The following is a 27,324-nucleotide window of genomic DNA, read 5'->3' as shown; positions in this document are numbered from 1 at the left end:
TCAGAAGACGACCTTGCTACTTACTTTGAAATTTATAAAACACATACTGTATAATATCCCATGCTTATTTTAAGGTACACTTTCAAAATTACCCGTTTTGTAAGAATTTAAATGTGATGATTTGGAGTGCTAGAGATTTCTTCTAGTTTTTTTTCCATCCAAAGTTATTTTTATTCTGTAAAGTATGCCCGATGCTTTTCTGATACTGTGGTCATAGCATTATATTCTGGTTTGTCTATAATTTAAAGTTGATTTGAAATATGTTGGCCACTCTGATTGTTTGTTTCATGTGTTTTTGAAAAATTACAACTTTTAGTAGTTTTATAGGTACAGTGCACGTAGCTTCTTCGATGTTAAACATTGAAACAGCGGCGTTTGTCTTATGACCGCTGGCACATCATTCTTCACATTAATAATGTGACTGTTCCGTGGTGTCAGTTTTGTTGTTGAAAAAGTGAGTAATTGCAATTAGTGTTCATGTAAAATGGCTTAAAATGTTGCTAAATTTAAAATGTGAGCCATTGCCGTATTTTTATTGTTTATTGTTAAACATTTTGTTTTGTTTTGTTTCTTGAAACAGAGTCTCTCTGTGTAGTCTTGGCTAACCTGGAACTTGCTCTGTAGACCAGACTGGCCTCAAACTTGGAGAGATCCATCTGCCTTTGCCTACTGAGTGCTTGTATTAAAGGCCTGAGGCATCATTGCTTGGCTCGTTAAACTTTTTTTTTTTTTTTTTTTTTTTTTGAGACAGGGTTTCTCTGTGTAACAGCCCTGGCTGTCTTGGAACTCACTTTGTAGACCAGGCTGGCCTGGAACTCTCAGAGATCCACCTTCCCCTGCCTCCTGAGTGCTGGGATTAAAGGTGTGCACCATCATACTTGGCCTTGTTAAACATTTTTTAACGACATTTATTTTATGAAACTTTTCCCATGTTGTATATGAGGAATATTCTGGTCTTGTGATGTAAGGTCATTTGTTTGGACAAACTTTCAACAGTAAGCCCTCCTCTTTCCCATGTCCTTGTAGCTGCGCTTGCTGTAAAAGTGGAGCGTTTAGGACTTGGGGGAGGGCTCAGGTGGAAAAGTATTGTGCGCACAAGCAGAAGCTCCTCACTTCCAACCCCAGCACACATATAAAGGCTGACTGTGGGGGTGCACACTTGTAATCCTAGTGCATGAGAAATGGTGACAAGTGGGTCTGTGGGGACACCAGTGTTGTCCAGTCAGGAAGTCCTGGGTCTCAATGAAAGATCTGTCTCAAAAAACCAAGGTGGGTGGTTCCCAGGGAGCAACAGAAGAATCCACACTATGCAAATGCACGCACATGCATGTGCACAAACAGAAGGAAACATATATATCATTGAGATTTTGGAGACTAATTGGGCTCAGATATGTAACTTTTGTCTTAAGATGTGCTTTATAAAGGTCAGAGGGAAGCAGATGACTAATGTGAGGCTGCTCTGCTTCTCCCCGTGTCATTACTTAATATCGTGACACCTGCGGTTGCTGTTCCGCTTATAAATTCATTTGTAGAGCAGAGCCCTTTCTGGCTTTTCCTTTCTCAGGAAAATGATCTTAGTCAGGCTAGTTGGTATTCTGCAAACCACAGAGCAGAGCGTCTCAACCCAGAGCTCTGCAAACCACAGAGCAGAGCGTCTCAACCCAGAGCTCTGCAAACCACAGAGCAGAGCGTCTCAACCCAGAGCTCTGCAAACCACAGAGCAGAGCGTCTCAACCCAGAGCTCTGCAAACCACAGAGCAGAGCGTCTCAACCCAGAGCTCTGCAAACCACAGAGCAGAGCGTCTCAACCCAGAGCTCTGCAAACCACAGAGCAGAGCGTCTCAACCCAGAGCTCTGCAAACCACAGAGCAGAGCGTCTCAACCCAGAGCTCTGCAAACCACAGAGCAGAGCGTCTCAACCCAGAGCTCTGCAAACCACAGAGCAGAGCGTCTCAACCCAGAGCTCTGCAAACCACAGAGCAGAGCGTCTCAACCCAGAGCTCTGCAAACCACAGAGCAGAGCGTCTCAACCCAGAGCTCTGCAAACCACAGAGCAGAGCGTCTCAACCCAGAGCTCTGCAAACCACAGAGCAGAGCGTCTCAACCCAGAGCTCCGTGTAGAGGAGCCTATGTGCCTTGTCTACTACACTGGACTTGCACAGGGGCACCAGGCTGGAAACTTCTCGACACTTTCCTAGCCTACACCCATTTTACTATCATTTTACAATTAACCAGAGAGAGAACATAGTTGCCACCATAGCCTGTGATCTGCAGTAGGCTGCGTCTGCATGCTACACACAAACTCAATTCATGGGACTTCTGCATGGATTTGTCTTCCTTGGTCTTTGAAATGGGGCTTTTCCTGGCCTCAATAAAAAGACTGTGCGTTCTGGTTTGGTTTTGGTCTCTTTCTCTTTTGTATTCATTTATGTTATATGTCACCATTAGACTTGCTAAACTTTTGTTTTAGCTTTGGTCTTTGTCACCAAAGCTCCACAGCATATTTTGGTAGGAGTTAATCATGTTTATTCAAGCCAGGCCCAGTAGAGGACACAGTGGCTAACCTCTCAGAGCTTTCTCTTCGGTGGCTTTAGGTATTGCACTGTCTGGGAATTTTGGTGGAGGAATAATGGCTTTCTTCTTTTAGGGTCTTAGAATGCAGAATATGTCAGTTTCTACAGTCTTAGTTTTTGCCTGGCCAGATTTCCCCTGACGCTCTAGAGTCCCTACTGAGTATTATTTTGTGGGTCACAGTAAGGACCTCTTCCTTGTCATTTGCTGCTTAGAACTGGCTTTGATTTGCTTCTACCACCCCACATAAGCACTCACGCGAACAGCAGTTAGTGTGTAGATCTTTGGAGTTTCCCCTGAGATATACACCCTGATGGATCCGTAGCTTGCCTGTAAAATTGAGTACCATGAGATATATCGGAACAGATTCTTCTTCCCAGTTCAGACATCAGAGGCCCCTTATGTGGAAATAGAAACTTACTTACCTGAGTTTGAAAAGAGAAGACACGCTGGCAGATTGTCCACGGTGGTCTTGAAAGTCTGGGTACAGAGAGTGCAGTGCTGGTTAGCTACCACTGAGGCTCAGGGGCACACTGGCCTCCACAGGAGACCGAAAAGGGTCATTTGTGGAAGAGAGGCTCAGTTGCGAGGCACTTCCAGTCAGAGCTGGGACAAAAGCTGGGTGTTTGCTGTTTGCATTGATGCTGACCACTACTGGGTCTCCAGAATTCTCACCCAAGAAGAGTAGATGCTTTGAGATCCAGTGGATGATTGAGAGGCTGGAGAAATCACAAAATCCTCTAAGTGTGTAATAATGGTTTCTTTTTCAACTTAAGTTTATGTTAAGTTATGTTTTGTACATGTACTTCAGGCCGTAAAACTGACATTTCAGGATCTGCAGGAGGTGGTGACTACCTTTCCTAATAACAGAGGCAGCTGAAGGCATGAGGTGGCTGGGGATGTCAGTGAGGCAGTGATTCATGTGCTCACCTAAGATAAGGGCCTTCTCTCCCTTTTATCTCCTTCCACGCTAGGCCCCCTTCCCCGCTCTCCCCCACTCCCCGCTTTCCATTCTGCACATTTCTCTTCTTTTATTTTCTCATGGAGTTTCTAGTCAGGTTCTGAGGTATGTTCTTCTGGGAAGAACAAGAGCTCTAATAAAGTCTTTAGACTGAATCCTAAACATTTGCTGCAAAGGCAGAAAAGGAGTATACTGCTAACTGTACTTACTGACGTAGAAGATCAGAAAGTACAGCCACCGAGAGGACCGATTCATTCACTTATTAAACATGGTTTCATTTTATTAGTTTATGTGTGTGGGTCTCACCTTCAGGTAGCTAAGTGCACCACATGTGTTCTGTACCTACGCGGGCCAGGAGAGTGTCAGAACCCTTGGAACTGAAGTTACATACAGTTGTGAGCTGCCATGTGGGGGCTGAGAATCAAACCTGGGTCCTCTGGAAGAGCAGCCAGTGCTCTCAACCCCTGAGCTGTCTCTGCAGCTCTGAGAGGACAAATTTAAAAGGAGACTGTGTGGTATGGCAGTTAAGTCATGTTCTCCAAGCAAGAAGTGAATTTCTCCTGATCTGTGTTTGTTTGTCTGTGTGTGTGTGTCCATGTTTATATGTACATAGGAATAATAATATCATCTCTTTTGTGGATAAAAATGAGGACCAACTGTAAGTTGCTTGGCAGGATATCTGGCACACACTAGGAATGTCCACTGCTGTTGCTCCACCTCCCTGCGTTACTGGTATTTGAGTATAAAATGTCAGTGTTTATGCCTCCCAGTGCTGTCATTCTGCGTTGAGCACAGGCTGCCATTGATTGTAAACCAGAGTTTCAGACGGCTGCTCACCGCTGTGCTCAGGGCTGCTGTCTCTTGAGATGCTGTGAATTACCTGTCTTGATGAGAAGAAATTTCACAGACAGAAAATAGTATCCCTGCTCTCATAAGCTGTTTTTGTTTTAGTCCAGAGTTTATTGTGGCAAAAATTTTCTCCTGCCTTCACTCAGAGCAGCTTGCTGGTTCCCGAGTGATCTTAGGCTTTTTCTGTAGGTGCTGTGAAAAGTAGGTTATGAATGAGCTGTGTTTCATACTTGCACCTGAAGAGATGAAAACTGAATCATAAGTGTCTTAGTTATGATCATTTTCTGAAATGTACTACAGCATGTAGTATTTCTATTTATCATAATTATTGGAAATGTTTATGAGTAGGCTAAACTAATTTCTGAAAACAGTTTTGAGGCTTTTTATTAATGCACAGAAATTATTTGTTTAGGGGTTCATTCAGGTTTCCAGAAAAAATAATATTTTATTCTAGATTTGTATCTTTTCTAAATATGAATAATGACTGATTGGAAACACGGCAACATCTGAGCAATGAAGCAGAAACTGAATGGTTTGCACAGAATGGTCCAGAAATAGATATTAAAGTGGAAGCAACAGAATAACAGTGACCTTCCTGACCACAGAACATATGTCTTTGTGACTGTTCCCCAAGCTCTGCAGCACTGTTAATTTCACTGTTGTGCCATTGGCACAGATTTTTTTCTCATTAAAAATCCCACATCTGTTTGAGAAGATGTTCCCTCCCCTTTTCTTCTTCAAACAAAATAATAATTCTTCTGGTCACATTTTTATATTTTAAGGCATATATACCATCTTAAATATGATTTTAATTTAAAAAATGTAATTTTTAATGCTTTTAGTCGTATTTTCAGTGTATGCTGATTGTATGAACTTGAAAGAGGACATTCAAAGGGGATTACTTTTATTTTAGAATTAGGACACTGAAATTCCATATTCTGTTTCATTGTGAGCAAACTCTTTTTATTTTTAATTGGAGAGAATTCAGAGTTTGTCATAAAAAAATCCTATGGATTAATAAGATGAGAAGATATATTAATTAAATATTTTGAGGGACATTAGAGATAAGGCCAAATAAAACAGGACTCAGATTATATTCAAATTATAAGTTACATTTAGCTGGTGTGTACTGTTAAGCCTCAGAGTGCTGGTAAACATAATTCCAGTAAAGAATAGACAAAAAGCAAAAAAAAAAAAGTTATGTAATCCTTTCTTTTAAATACTTTTTTTTTTTTTTTTTAAATTCTCTGGGAGACTGCAGTAAAAAGGAAGAGGGAAGCTGGTCTTGGTATATCTGAGCATCAGTCTAGGCCCTTAGGCTGATTTATACTAGCTGTGTGTGCTGCTGTGCTGGTGGTGGGTGACTCCCGTGCTCCGCGCTGTCTAATTTGTAGGCAGACTATTACCTCTTGCTTTGAAAGGTCATGAGTGTGTGTGTGTTTGCCACTTGATGCCTTCAAGTTCACCTCGGACAAAATTTTAGAGCCTTTTTGTTGATGAGCTCAGTTGGCTTTCGCTCCCGCAGCTTGCTATCAAGTAGTAAGGAAAGCAATTTTTTGAATTAATAAAGTGATGGATTGTCTAATTACAAAGCCGATGTGAGGTGACCATATTGTAACTTTGACTACATTACTAGATGATCCTAGTGACTGATCAGATGAGCCTCGGTTCCATTAAGGGAAAATATGCTATTAAATATTTAATGCTGAGAGCGAGCAGACGCACCAGGACTGCTCACCTCCAGGCACGGGGTGCATGTCCCTATATGTTTAGCAGTGCCTGCTTGAAGAGACACTGTAGTGTGCTCAGAGCAGCTGCTGAAGTCTTAGTCACAGGGATTTACTTCTCTGCTGGTCTAAGACAGGCAAACAGCCAAGACTTTAACTGAACAATGATCCTGGCATTCTAATTGCGAACTGATGACAACAGTCGTTATTTATATATTTTTTCTTTATTATAATCGATTGGGTCCCCAAGTAGATTCAGGAGGCATTTATTCTCAAAGATGCATGTCAGCCTTTCAAGGAGAGTGAAGTTTGTAGGACACTTGGGTTTTGAAGACAAAACAAATCAGTGCTTGCATTTTAATGATGATATGTGTATATCACGTTCTTTGCTTTTAACATATGGTTAATATTCCCCTTCATTTGTGTGTAAATAACCGGTGAGATCATCCTGGTTAAAGACCAGATGCCTCCTAAAGTCTGAAGGTGAGAAGGATAATTCTTTTTCAGCTCTTTTATTACACCTGTGCTGCCCGGGAGGTTAATTGCTTACCTTAGGTCCATTGCTTTGGGTAACAGTGTTGAATGACTGTTTGCCAAACCTCTTATTTCTTTGTTTGAGTGTCTAAATTGCCATGAGTTCAGCTAAAGGGGATTCTTGAAGACAGCCCATGAAGCAGGAGACGCTGTCACCATTGCTGCTTCCATTGTCTGTGCCCTTTCTTTAGTGACAAAAGCTTGCTTCTTGGGATACTGTCCCACTACAGGACAGTGGATCCCTAGCGACTTTCCTGTTTAATTGTTAGCCCCATAAAATAGTACGGAGCAATTAGGTGTCTTTTCTGTTTTGTGGATATTACTTTAATAAATATTTACAAATAGTGATTCAACCTATAAGTATATACTAGGCAGAGGGCCATTTTTAATATCATGGCAAAATTCATGAAGTTGACTAAATTAGCTGTCAAGTCAGCATGGTTGACAGACTGCTACCTCAGGAAGTGAAAACTTGCTTATTAATTACTCCAGCGTGTGGGAAGCCTTTCTCTAAGATATGAGTATTGTGGCAGCTTGAAGGCAGATTTTTTACATGTGGAAAGAACACAACTGTGATCGGTCCCTAAGGCAGTTTTTCAAAAAATTAATTGTTTTAAATTGGAAAAAAAAAAAAAAAAAACAACCCAATGCTTTAACTTCTTGATTCTACTGTAAACTAATTGTTTTAAATTAAAAAAAAAATCCCAATTTATCATTGGGATTTATTTATTTATTTATTTATTATTTTTTATTCTAATGTGCCAGATTCTCAAGTCCTGGGATTACAGGTGTATTCCACCACACCCAGCCATCCTGATATCCCAGAGTCTGTAAACCTTATGCAATGGCAAAGCAGGCTTCATTAACACTCACGTTTCCTCACTGGGAATCAGCTTGACTTTGCTATTGATGCCTAAAGCCTGGGCCATGTGTTACTGAAGGCCATAGCAGCGCACTAATGAAGCGCTGTTTGTGAACACAGAACATCAGGTTTCATCTCTTATATCCTGGGATGGTCTTCTGTTAATTTTCCCCAGTAACCTTTAAAAATAAATGGGCACAGTTTTAGTTTGCAGGCTGTATTAAAGCAGATGGTGGGCCAGATTTGGCCTATGGGCCATTATTTGGTAAATTTTTTGGAAGCCAGAAGATATTCTGCACACAGTAGGAAACAGAGTGTGCTGTTAGTCAGTTCTTTAATTTAAAAAAAAAAAAAAAAAGAGGTGGTGGGTAGGAAATGTTTTACTTTTCCTAACCAGCCATTGGTTCTAATGTTTTTTTGTTTCTTGAACTATTTATCAACAAATGTATATAGACAACAGTAGTTGGTTTGGCAATCATTTTTAACTCTAAGATAATTTAATTCAGTAATTTTAAAAGTCTTTCAGCTCAGTAATATAATAAGTAAGACATGCAGTTACACTAAGGAAAGAAAATTGTCAAATAGAAAAAAACATTGTGTGTGTGTGTGTTGAGACAGGGTCTCACCATTGTAGCCCTGATTGTCTTAGAATTTGCTATGGTGACCAGGCTGACCTCGGAACTCCCAGAGATCCACCTGCCTCTGCCACCCAAATGTTGGGATTAAAGCATATACCATCATTTCCAGATTTTTTTTTTTAAATTATTATTATCAGGGAGACAGTGAGGGAGGGAGAACCAAAGAGATGGGGGAGGGGGCTCACCTTGAGTGCATGGTGATCAGAGCACAGCTTGGTTGATTCTCTTCTCCTGTATGTTCTGGGAATTGAACTAAAGTCATCAGGTTTGTCTGACAAATGCTTTAACAAGCAGAGATAGCTCCCTAACCCTGTCTATTTTGTTTTTATGAGACAAGGTTTTGCATTGTAGCCCAGGCTGTTCTGAAACTTTTAATCTTCCTGCCTCACATCTCTTATCTCTTGGTTGTTGGGATTACTGGTGTATATCCCCATTTTTGCCTGTGTTTATTGTTCATATATATATATGTGTATATATATATATATATATATATATATATACATATATATATGAACATATATATATGTATATATATGCTAAAAGTGCTATATTTTGTTATTTTTCTGATATGAAGCACAAATATATAGTCTATGTTAGTATTAGAAATGTTTTATGTGTGCATGTATGTGTGTGTTTGCATGTGCAAGTGTGTATGCATGTGTTCATGTGTCAGTGCATGCATGTATCTATGCTTTTGTATGTGTCTGCATGTGTGTGTATATGTGTGTGTATGCATGTGTGTGTGTGTGCACCACACATGCTATGTGTGGGCTCACATACATGTGGAGGCCAGAGGTTGGTAATAAGCTTTTGTTGGGGACCGCTTTATCAATGTTGGAACCCATACTGCCAAGAGCTTGGGGGCTAAATTGTTAGAGGCCACACTGCCCCAAGCTTTGGGGGCTAAATTGTCCCGGCTCGTACTGCTGCTCCGGTCTGCAGGTCAGGGTTCAGCAAGAGAGAGAGAGTGAGAATGGATGCGAAGAATGGAGACCAGACAGAATGTGTTTCAGTCTTGTTTATTGTCCAGTCTCTCTTCTTCTCTCCAAATCCCTAGTTCCCAGTACCAAGTCTCAAGTCCTGAGTTCCTAGTTCCAAGTCTCAAGTTCCTAATTCCTAGTTCCAAGTCTCAAGTCCCTAACTCCTAGTTCCAAGTCTCAAGTCCTTTCTTCTGTCTGCCTCTCGCCTTTTATATGTTTCACTTCAAAGTCACACCTTTTAGTCTCACACACCCAAGGGAAAACCCCCGGTATATAAAACAAAATGTTATCAGAGTGTGCTCAGCTGTTGTAGGCTGTTGAAAACAAGTCTCTTGTCAGGGTATATGGCTCAAGATGGCTGCAAGGATGATAGCTGCCTTCTGTCAGCTCCCCACAAGTTTCTTTTTCTGTCACTTCTCTACCATAATTTTTTGATATAGGGTCTCTCACTAGTTCCCAGATTGGTCTGAGCAGTCTGGCCACACCAGGAAACTGCCTTGCCGCTATGCTGGGCTGCAGACCCTGGTCTCCAGGCTCTCATGTGGGTGGTGGGGAATCTGAACCCCTGTCCTCATGTTTGCATGCCATGTGCTTTTGCCCACTGAGCCATCTCCGCAGCCTGAGGTTCAAGTGTTTTGCTTGGTTCTTTAGGTTTTTTTTTTTTTTTTAATTTTATTATTACCCTCATACTACCTTGTGATTTGTCTGTTTCTATTATAGTTGAGAAGGGCTTTTCCTGAGAGGAAAAGAACAAATATATTTTAGGAGTGTGATGTTAATAGTGACAAAGATTGTCATAAATTGCTCTGTTACATTTTATAATAAGCAAGAGCACAGTTATATTTTTTTGAGATTAGAAATCATTTGTTGTCCCTTGATGTGGAAAATAAGGTGACTTGATACATTAACAAAAGTGGAGAGATAGCTTTGGAGGTGGCTCCTCTAAGACATGTTAAAAAAATATGTCTCAGTCAAGGTCAAAAGCAACCTCCCTACTACCTACCAGTGACAGGTCAAAATATGTTTATATCAGAACATGTATGTTCAGTGTTGCATGCTTAAAGTGACATATCACATATGTTGAAGAAGAGCCAGAAGGCCATTTTTAGCCATACTGGCTGAAAGTCCTCTAATATTAGATGCTCTAAGGATGAATTAGGCCACCCTGGTATAAACTGAAGCTGCCAGACCCTGGAAGGGCTCCATTAAGGATTGGAGGGTGGATACCAGGATGGGTTATCTCCGTACACAGTAGGGCCAGATGACAAGTGATGTGCTCATGGGGTTTGTGAAGTTGTATTCATGGTGCATCCTGGGGGCTGTAGGATTTCTACCTCAACTTGTCTTCTGAAGGTTTGTTTCTCACTGAGATGTCAGCCCTTCAGTCAAACCACCGCTAGCGCTGGCCTTTCTGTTCTGTAAAATCAGTGACCACTGGTGTTTTCTACTGCCATCTTTAGTGCCTGAGTATTTCGTAAGCCACATGTCTTTCTCTCCAGATTCTCACTTAGGTTGTGAACTTCATCAAAACATACTCATGCTTCCCTCTGGCAGAAGAAAGGCTTTCTCAGCTGAAAGGCTACAGAAAATGTTACCTAATAACCTGTCCAGCTCTTCTCCCCTCCCTCTCCCATGATTCATCAGGTGCTATGCAGAGGTGAGGACTCACTTGTGATGGAAGAAAACTGAGTTCATTTCTGTTCCATCCTGAGACTCCTTTTGCTTCTTGATGACAACTGTTGAGGTACTGCCCATTGAATTAACATGAAAATGCACCAGATAATAGAGCTCAGACTTACTTAGCTAAGGTCACAGCAGCTCGTCAGCAGCCCTTGCTTCTTGTGTTAATGATCCGTCTCTATGAAGCCAGGAAATTAAGAATATTTGATGGAACAGTATTATCCCTATGAACATCTGGAACCAGATTAGGTTGTCACTACACTGAAGAATTTCAACCTCAGAGACTCTGTAGTTTTGTGTTTAAGTGATTGTTACTGGCCAAACCAGCTGAGTCCCCTCACTTTGGGTATCTTGATTATAAACTGAATTTCCACATCACACATTGGCAGTATGTGGCTTCATATGTAGTTCCAGTGCTTTGGCCCACTGTACACCAGGAAGCCAATGGGAGTAGACAGTCGTGGTGTGTGTTTCCTCAGTAGATCAAGGGGGAGTTGAAGGATTGGCCTCAGGGTTCTTAGTGTTACACTCTTCCTTCTACTTTTAGTGTTTTATAACCCCACAACTGTGCTTTACATATATAGCCACAGTCTTCAACAGCAGCAGCTCTCTGACCAGTTCCTATGGTCATTGTGCTCTTTGCAAATGAGGAACTTCATAAGGGTCATGCTCTTCACAAGATGGGGGATCAGAGCTTTCCTGTGGCTTTCTCAGTTGAGAGTTACTGCTGCCGTCAGTCCTTCACACTGCATTCTGTGCTGTGTGAGTTCCACAGTGGGACCACCCAGAGTATAAACAGGAGCAGGATCCAGAGCTACAGAAAAAAGAGTATTTGCTAGTATTTCTCTTAGTAGTAGGAAAATATTGTTACAGGCAAAGCAGTGAATTTTAACATGGTGTTTCTTGCTGTTCTTATGCAAGTGATACACTGCTTTCCCCCCTTCTCTTTTATCAGGCGCCCCTAAATTACTATGGATACTGTGGGTTGGAAGATGGTGTGGTTTTCTTATCAAGTGGCTTTGCATTGACGATGCTGCAAGTCTGTGTAAACATAAAGGTAATCGAAGTAGAATCTGCATGGGGTTCGGCTGCCTTCTGATACCTGAATTCTGTAGCCTGGAAGTACTGTGTGTATATTAAAATATGAATTATGCAAGAGCCCCCCAGTGTGACTCTGTATTGTTTCCAGGCCATAATTTGGCATATTTTCTCTATAATTCTATACATAGTTGTTTTGTACATTAAAACATTTTATAATTTTATCAACTATGTATGCAATATAGAATAAAGTCCTCTTTGGTAGTAACACCTTTTTTTTTTTCTTTTATGAGTATTTGTTTGACCTGAGCATTTATTTATATTCATTAATAGCATGAGAAAAACCATCACACAGTATTGCTTTTGAACACATGCTTTCCAAGCAAAACAAAACCAGGAACTTTACTACGTTAGCTCATCCTTGACAGTGATAGATGCCATTTTGTGTTTTGATTGGCATTTAGTTTGGGTGTTTATTGAAAAACATACCAAGTTCTTCCCTTGTGCTGGCAGCTGTCTCCTTAGGCTCTCTTGTGTTCAGATGAGAATTCACAGTGCCCTGTGGAATTTCCACTGTGGCCTGTGTGGTGCTCAGGGGCCTGGTTCCTACCTCAGTCTTTGAGCTTTGAGTTCCTACCTTCATCTTTCTGATGCAGAAGGAAAGTTACTGAGCTATGTTGGTTTAGTGGCCTTCAGTCTCCTGTGTAAGAGACATACCGTTGGCTTTCTTGTGGCCCACTTTCTCGAGTTTCCATATGGAGGTATGCACCTAAACTTCAGATATGCAGATCTTAAGTCATGATGTTCAACTTCTAGAAGTCTGTAACTGTTTTCTGTGACATGGCCCATCCCCCGTTTGTTCACCATGTCACTTTACCAGCCATCTTTTGCTGATTCTCCCCATACTGTTGACTGGTAGTGGTCCTCAGCTGTGGCTTTCCCCACCTGTGTCTTGAGAAACTCCAGGCTCCATTTCCAGCTTTGGTACTCCCCCCACCCCCAAGCTCTATTCCTGTATTGTAATTATTAATTATTCCCGTTTGTAATTATTAATGAAAATTTTCACCTGGATAACTTGTCTCACTTCAGATTCTTCATTCCAAATTTGGAAGCCCCCTCCTTCCAGACAGAAGCGTCCTCTACAGAGTATGTCTGCCCACCCCCTTGGTATTGTAGTCTCAGTATGAAATCAGGCAGGCTGGAGACCTGAGCTGAGCTGGGTGCCCCTGAGCTGGGTGCCGCGCTCCGCGCTCTCCCCATCTTGTATCTCTGCCTTGTTTGATATATATATATATATGTATATATTTGCTACTGCCCTAGTTAGGAGCATTGTTATGTTATCCAAATCTTACTTCTTTACTCTTTCCTGATTTTATACACTGTTGGGAGGGATCATTAAAATGTCTATTTTTTCCAGTATGCTTACCTTGTTATGACTTGCCACCTCTCATAAATTGATTGATGAAATATTATTTATAGTGTTATAAATTTAACTTGAGGGTGATGGGTGGTGTGTGCATACTTCGTTGTTCTTTCCATTTAAGCTCTTTATTCTTAACTTACTACGAATTTCTCTTTTATCCTTTCATTTCATAAATGGTGTTTTTGGTGTTCTTTCATAGGAAAATGTAGCCCATTGCTTCCCACTTCACTGGCTACACCTTGACTTAGCGTTATACCTCCTTAAGGATGCCTATTAACAGGGCTGGAGATAGCCCACTGTGTGAGAGTGTTCGCTGCCCTAATCACCTAGAAGGCAGTACCTTCTAGAGAGCCGAGGCATTGCTGTGAGTCAATAGCTCTCTGCTTAACTCCTTCAGGAGACTAAGGTTTATGTTATCCTGTAAAAGCATCAGTTCTTTAATGGTGGCAATAAGTGTGGGAGGCTTGAATATATTCCGTGGATAAGGGAACTGTCCTTGACAGGGTGAAGCATGTTTGAACTAGTTTGTAAAGCTGGTCATGGATATGAGGGCACACAATCAGAGGTAATCCAAGTGAACAAACCAACAATGACCGGTGTGTGTGTGTGTGTGTGTGTGTGTGTGTGTGTGTGTATGTGTGTGTATGAGTGAGTCAGTGCATGTTAGTTACACACCTTTTGTTCTTTTGGGCCCTAAGGTAATATTATTTTGACTTGGCTCAACTTCAGCCCTGAGTAATAATGATCCCCTGTAGTAGCCGAATGCATTTTCCTACCTTGTCAGTGCTGTTGAATTTGATAATTAGTTAATTACAAGGATGAGATCAGATTTCAGAAATCCACTTATGCTTGCCAATGGTTGCTAAGACTTTGAGGGTTTTTTGTTGTTTGTTTAATTGAATCATTTTATTAAGAGGCTAAGGTAGGGTGGGGCTTCTGAGTTCAGTGGTAGAGCAGACCTCTCTAGCCTTGTTGATTGAAAGCCCTTCTAGCTTTTATGAAGAAAAACAGTGATTCTACAAAGATGTTTTTGTGGTAAAAATACTCCATTCATACCAGTGAGACTGGAATATTCATTACTTCCTACCACCCAAGTCTGCCAAAAGACTCCCGCAAGGGCGTTGGCACCTTGTGGACATTGTGCTCTCTATAGTTAAGAATAATCTCTTAGTTTATTCGAGAGAGCATTCTCCTCATGGTATGAAATGTTGAGACTTGATAATTTTGTTGTTTAAAAATTCTTTTGAAAATTACTAGATGTTTTCAATTATAGGACACAGTGGGGCTCACGGTGAGCGGGACTGTTTGAGGGGTCACATATTTACTGATAGCCATCAGCTGTTGCCAGTTCCCTCAAAGCTCAGTTCCTTTCCTTTGTTTCTATCTTTGTTAAAGTGCCGCCCTCCATTCTGCCTAGCAATGTCCTTTCTACTCTTCAAGCTGTTGCAGCCATCATTGTCATCCACCAGAGAGTCGGTGGTGTACTTACAATGTGCTGAGTTTGACAAGGAAAGCAGAAAACTGACAACTGTGGCCATAGTCTCTCAAGGGAGTTTTGTGTAATTATGTTTTAGTTGTTTGTGTATTTCTTGCATTTCTCCTTCCAGACAGACAGACAAAAACTAAATCTTAACTTTCCTGTCCCCATTCAGTGACGCAGGAAGAGCAAATGCGAGTTTGCTGAACTATAATGTATTTGGCCTAAAATACCCAAGAATCACCCTGCTTAATTTTTACCCTATTTCTTCATTTCTCTTCTATACATCAGAAATAGGAGGAGCTTGTGGATAACAAACCAAACTACCTTTCCTCGTCCTCTTTATCAATGTATTGATACATTGTATCAATTGTATTTAATGCACAGTATTAAATATCCTAGTAGCGTAGGAAACAGGGGAGAGAGTCTAGACCGTCCCAGACAAGAAGGCTCTACCACTGCCGTAATCAAGCGGCAATATCATACGATGCTTCATGGGAAGTGGTTCTCATTTACAATTGACTAGGAGATCACAGAGACAGTCCAGGGTTTGCTGTTCAATGCACTGAGCAGAAAATAGCTGTTAAACAAAGATGGACTAAAGGACTTCACTGTGAAAGAACTCTTCGCGTGTCCTTATACTCAGAAGTTTTCTATTGCTTCAAAATAAAACATTTTGGAACCGTCAACATTTAAGGAAAAAGAGGACTCAAGCTTGCATCTACTCAGAACCAAGGAGATGGACGTACCTAAGATTTCACAAGGCAATCACACTAACATATTCTAAGAAGCATTCCATGTCTATGTAGTTAGTGGAACATCAAGGTAGATTCCACAAGCAGTATGTATGTATGTGTATAGGAAAGCATTTAGTGTTAGCAATGAAATATCCTCACAGGCTTTGTAGTTCACAGAACAGGCTAAAATTCTAGCAAAATAATGCATGGTAGCATATTTTAACACAGACGGGAAAGCAGAAGGATAAAATATGTGCAGCCAGAAATGTAAGAGCAGGCATTTGATTTTATAGTACACTCTTCCAGTCAAACAAGAGCACAGTGAACTGTCCAGTGCAGCCCAAAAGGCAAGGGCGTAAATGAAGTTATATTGAATCATTCAGTGACAGCTGGCTGCCCTAGATGAGCAGAGCTGTGAATATTATGACTCTGGTGTCATGTCAGTGTTGGGCAGTAAGGTTCAGGATTCTATCTCCCTTCTTACGCTCCATGTCTGCTGTGGCCAATCTGAAATCCTGTGGAAGTACCCAGGCCCCCGAATGAAATGACATTTAGATAAAAGCAACCAGACTGTGGAATAGAGGTTTCCAGCAGACATGTTTCCTGGGACATGAGCAGGGTTTTGAAAAGGAAGATGTCATTTCCTAAGACATGGCCTTTCAAGATGTTTTTTTGAGATGGTCCCAGTGTACTCTTTTATGATTTACAATTTGGCATGAGAGTTCTCATCCAATTTTCAAAGTGTAAGAACAAATGGATCCTAAATATATGGTAATAACCATTAAAGAAAGGACTGGACTCTGCTAAGGGACATGGGGGATCAGAGTGAGCAACACCTGCTTTATAGACACCAGAAACCGCATCTGGAAACACGGGCTTTTGCAACAGGGGAGATAACTCACTACAACAAATCTTTCTGCACAATGAGATTCGTAATGGGTCTTGTTGTGCTCATGATTTCCCTAATCCACACAATCTGATCTATTTGTTTATAGAAAGCAAATACTCGTGAGATTTTTTTCAAGGAAAATGTGCCATGCATGACTGCATTTAATTTTATGTTTATTATTTTGCTACAAAGAACATTAAAAGCAATTATAATAACTGTCCAGCTCCGAGGAGTGAGCTCTACTCTTCATTGTTTTCTCAGCTTTGTTTTCCTTTTAGTTAACTCATGATATTGCTATATATTTGTGGAATATACTGTGAGTTTCCAATATATGCGTATAGAATGGAATTGATCAATCTGTTGATTCTTGAGAATGATCAGAGGCAGGCTACCTGAAAGGGGACAGTGACAAGGATAGACAAGGAGAAAGGATGCTCAGAAACCATGAAAGAAGGCATCGCTGTGTGTCTGCAGCTGCTCCTCACTCTGAAGGACTGGAGCTCTCAGCTCCTCCCTCTGAGATCCACAAGCCAGCTCAGGTTATCAGTGAGTGAGTGGTGAAGCAAAGAGGAAGTGCCTGTGCTCAGCTTTTCCACTTCCCAGGCCTGGCGTGAAGAGAAGAATCCGAAGACAGGGAAAGGGGTAGCTGAGGCGTGCTAGAAATCTCTTCAGAAAGAAGATAGCCAGCCACTAGAACTCAGGATTGCTAACTGGGTAAAGTCAGCATCCAACCGAATACTTGGAGGCTTGCAGTGGTGGTTCTGGCTCTCACATGGATGACAAGTGTGAGGCTGTCTTGTTTTCTCTGAGGAAATTTCACACTTAGCCCCAGGCAGTCATACTGCTCCTTAAGCACAGGGGTTACAGGTGTGAGCCATCAAGCCCAACTAGCTTTGAATACTTACTTTCTTAGAAGCCCCGATCCTATTGAAATGCAGATTCATTCTACCACAATCAGTTTTTGAGGTCATCGAGGAGTGTAGCTACAACATTCTGAGGTATTTCAGGAGGAGCCAGTGTCAAGGTGACAGAATTTGGCAGTCTTGTGACCTTCTGTAATGAAAGTATCCAGAATCCAGAAGAAAGGGTTGAGAGCAGTCTGGCCTGCTCTGGGCGTGTTTGCTGCAATTACTTCTTTGTAGGGCGTCATCTTACAGCACTCCACCTTCAAAGCTGCAGACCACTTTAGGAACGTACTGCATTGTAGTTTGGAGGTGTGCTTTACAACTTCATATGCTGGATGGCCCATCATCGTGTTCATCTTGCTGTTAAAATATTACAGTTTTCAATATAGGGAGTAATTTATTTAATTCATGAACAATAAAATTGGGGAAAATGTATTTACACATGCTTTTGAATTTCCTTTTTAATTTAAGGAACAAAACTACACAGTTCTAGTAAAGTTTGAAGTTATATTTGGTTGAGTATTTTTGTCTTGACTCTGATGGCTGCAAGCCTTCCATTCGGATTTGCCATCGGTACGATAGACACACCCATGTGTTGCAGTACTACAGAGAGTGTTCATCAAATACATGATGTGAATATCTGGTTCCCTAGTCAGATGGAGAGTCTCAGGAGACTGGAAGTAGACCAGAGTCGTTGGGTTGGCTCCTGGTTGAGGGCTGTCGTGGTATATCAGGAGAGGGTTAAATATCATACTCACATGCTAAGAGAGAATGATAGTTGAAACCATAGGGCAAGTTAACTGAAGATACTTTTGCAAGAAAGGAACCCTGAAGTGTGTTTGTTTCATTTATATTAGACTTTCTAATTAAGGAAATTAAAAACTCCAGTTTCAAAATGTGGCTGTGGATGCACACATGTTAATTTCAAATTGTAATCTTCAAATGCCCTTATTTCCCTTATCATCTCTCTTTAATATTAATTTTTAACATTTTTATGAGTAAGTGTCCCTTATCTGCATATTATTAAATGGAAGCAGTCAGACTTGAACATTAACATTTTTCTACCATAGTAAAGCTGTGAAATTAGCATGCTTTTTTATATTTTACATTAAAAGGATGATTTGTGTTACTGTGAAGATAACAAGGATGCTCTTATCCTGATCCTTGTGCTGAAATGGGGTTCTCCATTTATTGAGTGCCACACTGTTCGTATAGCAACTTTGTATCTTGTGAGGTTTTAGAACTAGCTGTGAAGCTGAATCTAGAATCATTGATTCACTGAATAAAGACAGTTTCTCCAAGGATTAGCTTTTAACACTGGACTCAGTGAGAGATTCCTGACCTCTCTCACCGCAGGCTGAAGCATTTCCAGGAAAAATAACTTCTTGTATTAATAAGTTTTATTCTCATAAAATCACCCACACTCCTCACCTTACATAATTGTCTCAGAATGTGGCTTGTACATCTGTGCCTCCTGCAGGGGTGTAAGGTGAAGCAGCTCTGTGCCAGCAGTTCCCTGAGCTGCTCTCAGACTAGAAAGCTTCAGCCAGTGTGGTAGGATAGCCTTTAATATAGCCTTTAATTCTAACTTTTGGAAGACCAAGGCAGGTAGACCTCTGTGAGTTAGAAACCAACCTGGTCTACATTCTAGGCCATCCTAGGCTACACAGTGAGGCCCCATCTCACCACTTCTCTCTAAAATCAACAAAGGTGGAAGTTTCACATCTTTTTATGGTACAAACACACACAACTATAACTCAGAAATATTCATCACAGGGCTATTTCTCTTCAGGTAAACATGCCTTGATTTGTAGCTTGTGGTGCTAAGGCTACATTAAATTTAATCCAGTGTCAGAGATTTCTGTAGGGATCAGGCAACCCAGTGGCCTTTTGCAGGTACTGGCAACATTGAATGGCTGGGCTGCAGGGAGCATGCCCAAGTCCTGCAGGCTGGGCAGGCACAGGCTTTGGATCATCATTTAGGTTTGATGAGATGGTAAAAATCACTGTGATGTATTTTTTTTTCCTCACTATTTTTTCCTGCTTAGGAAATGTATTTCCATATGTTTTTTTGTTGCTAGTCATTTACTATTATGTACTTCTGTGGCTGTGTACACATGAAAACCTTTCAAATTTATTATCTTGTGGTATGCTTTGAAGTGGTTTTTTAAAATTGAATTATTTTCACCTGTGCTGTGGCTGCCTCCATAAAAATTTCTTTAAATTTATTATATTTGAGTGCGTGTTTTATATAGATATTTACTGGTTATATAGTTATTTTATGTAGAAAGTCTTTTGAATGTGTTTCATACACTTTGTATTTTTAGTTATCTGACATACTGGACTATTAAACACATACATGTTAGTTTTGTGTGCCAGGAAAATTATTATCCTCTGTTTTTTGCTAAATACTTTTTTATCTAATTTGCATTAAAAGAACCTTGATTTTATATCTTATTTTTAGGTTAGTATAATGCCCTATGATCATATTCTAAACTTGATTTCCAGTCTCTAATATGTAAATCTTAAATGATTAGGGTTTTTTCCTCCTAAAACATAGCTTTCAAATCACTTAGACATCATTATAAGAAAGCAGTTTTATAAATTGCCTTTGCTTTGTTTCTTTGTATCATTAAAATAGAGTTTATGTTCCTTTGTATGTTCTGTGCCAGCAAATCTAATATTCTCGTTATCTGAGTTCCATTTTGAATGCAGCAGAACATATACTTTACTGGCAAGCCTGTCGTAATAATAGTGACTGTGTATTGAGGACACAGCCATGGCTTAAGCTGCCTTCTAGTTTTCTGTTACCTCGCAAGTGGCTGCCATCTTAGTGGCTTATACAGCAATTAAATGCAGTAGTTTAAAGGAATACTTTAGAATTCCCACAACTGAGGTGTTAACTCATTTACTCCTTACAAGTCGATGAGGCAGCCACTCACAGCAAGTAGTGTTTCGTAGTCTCTTTATCCAGGTCTGGAGCCTGGATAGCAACTCAGCCATCCTGACTTGAGAACACTCTTTATTTTCATCTGTTCTTCTGTCATAACCTGCATGAGGATATTTGTTATCTACGGGCTCCTTATACAATGGCAGTTGTATGAGGGCACACTGAGGCCAGCATTTCCTTGTCTTACTGAGGTTGCTGGTGCTGCGGCATGGTCTCCCTCATGCTTACAGCGATGCAGGCTGTGTGAGAGTAGAGCTTTATAGTTATGCACAGTACATAGTATTTGATAACCATAATGGATGTGACTGGTCTATGTATTTATATTACTATACTTTCATTGCTATTACTGTTTTGTTAAAAGTGAGGTGGCTCAACAGGTAGGTGAACTTGTCACCAAGTCTTTTGATACAAGGTCGATCCCCAGACCCACAAGGTGGAAGGAGAGAACAGTCTCCTACAAGGTGTTCTCTGTTCTTCTCCTGTGTGCTCTGGCATGTGTACACACACACACACACACACACACACACACACACACACATGTTGAGGCCCGCACTGTCCCATGCTTTGGGGCTAAGTGCTCTGGTCCGAGGGGATCAGACAACAGGGTCTAGCAAGAGAGAGAGTGGGGATGGAGGGGAAGAGACGTGAAGAATGGAGACAAGCCAGAGTGTGTGACCAAGTCTCGTTTCTCTTTTATTGAAAGGAAATCCAGGGTATTTAAGCACAAGCAGGGCAACACAGCTGAAGACCCTTTATCACGTGTGCCTTACAGCTGGGGGCACTAAACAGCAAAACAAGCTATGTGGGATAAACAAGATGTTATCAGAGTGTGCTCAGCTGTTGCAGGCTGTTGAAAACAAGTCTCTAGTTAGGGTATATGGTCTGAGACTGCTACAAAGATGATAGCTGCTTTCTGCTAGAAGTCAGCTCCCAAAACACACACACACACACACTACACAATGCACACACACAGAAAAATAAACAAATAAATGTAATATGAAAAATTGTTAAGGTTTACTGTGAAATGTATTACGCCAGCAACAGTGTAACATGTCTTGTTTCTACAGTATGTCTTGCTTGCATCACCTTTTCCTGTGGTTTTAACTTACTGTAGCTTTGTTCCTAGATAGCAGCAGCATACCAAGTGAACACGCATGCATGGGTATACACGCACACCCACCCTGTATGTAGATGTACGGCAGGCAGTACATTCTCAAAGTCATGTGTCCTGTTATGTTTCGAGCTCCTTTGGTAGGAGCCCAGCCTTGTTGCTATTCCTTTTTATCACTTTAAAAAGACTATTTTCTATTTTAAATTTTGAATATTTGCATGGGTAGATGCATGTCAATGTGGGTGCCTGCAGAGGCCAGAGAAGTGACCCCTAGAGCTGGAGTTGTGGGTGGTTGTGAGCTGTGTCCAGTGGCCGATCAGAGCTGAATTGGGTTGCTGTTTATCACGTTCCTGTTTGCGTTCTTTGTGTAGCATGATGCTTCTTGGAAGAGACTGTGTACTTGCATTTAGAAAACTTCTGTTCAGGTCTGCATAACTTTTGTGGATTTGAGTTTGCTTCTTTAGTCATCCAGGAAGCCTTATGGAGCCTTGGTTCATTACTTACAGCTGGATCCTGCCCCATAGACTTGTCTGTGTGGTCTGAACTTTCTTGTCATTTCTGTTTGTTTTAATGCTTGCTAACATTTAAAAAGTCGAGGACTTTCCACACGGCAGCTCTTTGCTTGGCCAGGAGGAAATCCTCTTTTTACAGTGAGGTCAAGCTGTGCTGTGTGGGCTCCTGTTCTTGTCATTGTAACATCTTCCCAAGTCATGTGGTTCATTCCACATGCTGTACACTTTCATGGACAAGTCCTGCTTCCATCTTTCCTTCCGTTCCCTCACCGTCTTAAACGGAGTGAAGCATTAAGGGAGTTGGTTGGCTGTGGAAAGTCTCTTCGTTTCACATGGTCAAACCCTGGGCTTCTGACAATGGCATAGTATCTGGTCTCTCTCCTTTGGTGGACTCTGCTTTCATGAGTCGCTTCAGCTCCTAGACAGCCAGCCTTCTTGTGAGAAAGCTGTGGACAAACCCAGGTCCAAATCCAACAGGATTTGGGGGAAAACCCATATAAACATTCATACATACATACATACATACACACACATACATACTTCCCCAAATTAGCTGTGACATGTGATCAGGGTGACTTTCTTGAACTAAGCTATAACTAGTGGGAAAGCAGTACATTGATTGTTCAGTTTGTACTGCATGCTCAGTTCCAAAGGCTCATATACAGATCGTGGGAGTGACTCGGTGAAGGCTGGTCACATGGTGCCTGCCTCCCCCAGCCTTGCTCACTGCCTGTCCCTTTCCTAAGTCTCTCTGATACTGAGTATCCATAGTACATACATATACCACGTTGCTATGGATTACAACCACTCATTTATTCATGTATTTGCCAGGCATTTATTGTTGCCAATGATGTTGCAGACATTATGCAAAAGGATATGAAAGCAGAGCATGCATATATATATATATATATATATATATATATATATATATATATATATGTGTGTGTGTGTGTGTGTGTGTGTGTGTGTGTATACACACACACACATATCGGATACCCACAGTACAATGTGTGTGATTTAGTCTTTGAATGGACTATAAAGCTTAGGAGATGTCAGGCCTGCCACTTTGTTCCTTTTGGCATGCCACAATTATTTTGCATGAAATAAGCTTTTGATATTTTGAAGTTTGTGCATGTATCTTATTAAAACACAGTTTTATTACTTCATACTTGCCAGGTAGCTTGTCTTACTTAGTGATCATTTATTCAAACTGAGACCCCAGATGATTCCCGGTTGTGTTGTCCTCTTGTGGCTGCCTGCACAGGAAGTTTCCTGTCTCTTTGTCAGGCTCTGGTAGAGTTCAGGAGCTCTAGCACTCACCTTGATCTGTGTTGTCTCACAGGTCCTTTTCGGTTTATCTTGGCTCCTGTACAAGCACTGGTCAGTGGGCAGTGGACTGCCTAATGTATACCCACTTGAATCTCTTGAGTGATGAAAATGTGCTATTATTATAGGAACCAGTTTTTGGCTCCTGATTTTATTTTATGTGTACAATTGTTTTACCTGCATGCATGTCAGCACATATGCATGCGTGGTACTCTCAGAGGTCAGAAGATGGCACCAGATCTCCTGGAACTGGAGTTAGAGGTGGGTGTGAGCCTGCCTGAGAGTGCTAAGAATTGAACTCAAGCCCTCTACAAGGGAAATAGGTGCATTTAACTGCTGCACCGCCTCTCCAGCCCTTTTGTTTGCTTGCTACTTCAAAAATAGCCTTTTAGATTAATGAATAAAGCAGTGAGTGTTTCCTTGTCGATTCTTAATTAGTTTGTTCGTGAGAACTGTTGTAATTTTCTCCTCGAGTTCTTATTAAGTTTAACAGGCAGGTTGGGGGTTTGCTGCCCTTGGAGTTTTTCTCTTGGAACTGGCCTTATTTTTAATGTTTGTCACATAGTCATGGCTGTTGTCTATCATCAGGAGAGTACTTTGGTTTCTGCAAATCAGCTGTCCTTAGGCTGGCTCGAACTGTCCTAGACAGTGAGCTCCACTCATGGGCTGGTGCTTTCTATTATCTAGTTTGAAGCCATTGTCCCTTGTTTCTATTTTCTTTGCAATAAAACCCGAGCTTTGATTCCCCGAGCTCATTGTAATTGGTAATAAAATCGTGAACTGATGTCCTTGGAGGCAGAGGATGAGAACCATCATTGGGTGTTGGCCGTGTGCTGGCTACAGCTTACATTCATTATATTTAAAATATTCATGACAGTTCTTGGTAGGTTTTGTTAGTATCCTTGTATCATAGGAGACAAATGGAGGCTTAGGCAGGGAAGTGGACATGCCAGAGTCACGTGGCAGAGCTGGACTCCTGACCTATCAGGTCTCAGAGTCACGTGGCAGAACTGGACTCCTGACCTATCAGGTCTCAGAGTCACGTGGCAGAGCTGGACTTCTGACCTATCGGGTCTCAGATCTCTCAGTCCTAACAAACTCTTTGCCCCAGAAATCACAGAGCTATTAAAAAAAAAAGCCTCAATTCATAGTGTGCTGCTTTCCAACGCCTCCAAAAAAACCTGGATAGTATCCTTATCTGGTAATATCTTATCAGAATTTGTTAATTCCCTCCCTTATTCTCAGTGAGGCAACTTTGTGTAATTTCCTAAATACTTTCTGTGATAAGAGCAGACTGTAGATGAGCTACCATATTACCATTAATATCTCTACCTGGTTCACCCTCTAGTACACATGCCTTTGTTCACATCCTGTGCAGACATGTAGATTTTCTACCATGTTAGGACATTATAACTTATCATAACTTATCTGAAGCATTTGTTCAGATTAAATATGTATTGTCAGGCCCAATAGTACAGGCCTGTAATCCCAGAGACACTCAGGAAGCCAACGCCGGAGGATTGTAGATTTAAGCCTCATCTGTCATATAGAGTGTTTCAGACCAGATCTTGTGTCAAAATAAAATGTAGAAAGAGAGATGGCCATACAGCTTGGTGGGTAGAGTGCTTGCCTAGAGTGCTTGAGGCCCCAGGTTCAATCCCTGCCACTACAATGAAACAAAACAAAACTATATATGCATGACAGAAAATTTAAATAGTAAGTAAAAATACAGATTAGAAATTCAAGCTATGTAGAAACCCCTTTCATTTCAGATCACCACTACCAAGACCAGGTCTCCATCTATATCAGTATTTACTGTGTCCACCTGTACATATGCCACAGTTCATTTTCTTTCAGTAGTTGTAAGCTCATTTGTATGAGTGTTAAAATTCAGACAGAACCCTGTTAGGTTATAAACACCAGTATGTGCATAATAACTATTTGATCTCAGTTATGTTTTTTTTAAAACATGGGATAAACAAATAGAAATGAAATTGTGGGGGCAGATTTTTCATTTACTGTATGTGTTATCAAATTGTTGTCTTATATAGAGCGGATTGGTCTGGACTCTGCCAGCATTGTGTGTGAGAATGTTTTCTTACAAAAGAAAACACCAGTATTCTTTCTGTTCTGTCTATGCTTATAGATTATATAAGCATTGTCTCTTTGAAATTTTATTTTCATTCACTTGTTTCTGCTGGTTTTAAATCCTGCACACTTACATGATAAAACCATGAGTTTTTGAAAAATTGGAGGCCCCGTCAATTGTAACCAGATCTAAGCAGTTTTTCTGGCTTTTGCATGTAGAGCTGTGCCTTTGTCCTTTGGTTACGGACTGTACTGTGAGGGAGTGTGTCCTGATGGTCGGGTGGGTCGTCGTCATTATATAATGCAACATTTGCCTCCCCTTCTTAAATGGTCCCATCGTGCAGTTTCATCTGGTGGGGTTAGATCTTTTACTTTATTAGGGAGAAATGTCCATCTTGTCTCTAATAGATGAATAATAGATAATAGATCCAATAGATGAATGTTTAGCTGAATGTGTCAGCCCCCTCCTGACCTGTGAATTGTATTGAAAGCTCAGGACAACCCCTATGCTGCTTGGAGCGATCTCTCTCTCTCTCTCTCTCTCTCTCTCTCTCTCTCTCTCTCCCTCCCTCCCTCTCCCTCCCTCTCCGTCCCTCTCTCTCCCTCTCTCTCCCTCTCTCTCCCTCTCTCTCCCCCTTCCCCCCCTCCTCTTCCCCCTCTCCCTCTCCTTCTCCTTCTCCCTCTCCCTCTCCCTCCACCTCCCTCTCTCTCTTTCTCTCTCTTTCTCAAGAACTTTGAACTTAAACCAGTCCATTAGTGATTCAGTCCAGTTTTTAATTTTTACTGTCATTTAGAATTGTTTTCAGCTTATTGCCTTGGTAATCCTTGATAGAATACCACTGTGGTTTGGTGCCTTCTTGCCCAATGTACTATTTGCTAATTATTACTACCTTTCACTCTAAGTGAGTATGTTCCTCCCATTAAGTATGTTCTTTTCTGTCTTGTCTGTCTCTGATAGTACTGTGGAATTAGACAAAGGAAGAGCTTGCGTTGCTCATTTCCTTTGCTGACTGAGAGTTCATCAAGAGAGGAAAAGAATGGGTTTGCCGACCCACTTCAAAGTGAGCTCCATTTAAAAAAATTAAAGATGATGGAATATTCATTATATGGAGAACCAGTTGTCTTGTGAAACAAGGTTGAATGTAGCCAACGTGTGTGACTCAAATAGAAATCTGGAAGGAAATTATTTTTCACAATTTAATTGAAAAGCCACACTAATTCTAGGTAGATTACAGTTTTCACTGACCAATGTCTGGAACTGTGGCATTCACGCATCGGAAAAAAACAAATTGTCGACTTTTGATGCATTACAGAATATTCTTAACTTTGTCAAGAAATGTAGGTAAACTATCAGGATCTCTTAGAAAACCAGCATTGCAGCCTCTGAGCTCAAGCAAGATAGATTCCTGCCAAGAGAACCAGGTCTGCTGCTGGTTTCATGTAGGAAGGGTGACGTCAAAGCCATATATATCACTTTCCTTTGTTGCAGATTCTCAGTGTCAGTGCTGAGAGCCAAGGACGGGAGCCTGCTACATTGTGTCCATCTTTAACTCCTTGACCTTTCTTAGGCAAGTTTTTTTTACCTCCCGCAGCTACTCTTTAAATGCCTACTGCGGTGGGTGGGTGCGCTACTCTTTTGGTCTGCTCTCTTTGACCTCTCTGAGGGTATACATTGTTGATGATCCTTTATTTAGTCTTCCATGACTTGATGCTTGCTGTCACTGGCTTAACCTCTACTGATCTGTTAATACTGGCCTCCCTTAAAGATGGTGCTTGTTTATCCCCTATTCTCTGTCTTGTATTGCTTCCTTATTCTATAAAGTCAACTATCAAGCAACTGTTACTATCTACTTCAACTCACTCCCCTGAGTTACAGTGCAGCACTTCTAACTGGTTGTTTGTCATTGTGCGTTCCATCTCATCCCCCCCAGAGTGGGGAGCTTGGGTTACTATCTAGGACCTTTTCTTAAACTAGTATGATACATGTATTTCTCTTACTTAGATTTGTCTCCTCTGTCTAATTTCAGCAACCTAGAAACATTTGAGTATGCCAGCTTTCTTACAAA

The 27,324-nt window shown here is 41.1% G+C and overlaps 1 protein-coding gene across 2 annotated transcripts in view; it reads left to right on the top strand.

Moving 5' to 3' along the window:
* The window catches only part of Smyd3 (SET and MYND domain containing 3), a 533,841-nt gene that overhangs the window by 109,913 nt on the left and 396,604 nt on the right, over positions 1-27,324 (top strand). The window lies entirely within an intron of this gene.

Source organism: Arvicanthis niloticus, chromosome 16 (genome assembly GCF_011762505.2).
Source record: "Arvicanthis niloticus isolate mArvNil1 chromosome 16, mArvNil1.pat.X, whole genome shotgun sequence".
Lineage (NCBI taxonomy): Eukaryota > Metazoa > Chordata > Mammalia > Rodentia > Muridae > Arvicanthis > Arvicanthis niloticus.
This window is presented reverse-complemented; position numbering and strand designations above follow the sequence as displayed.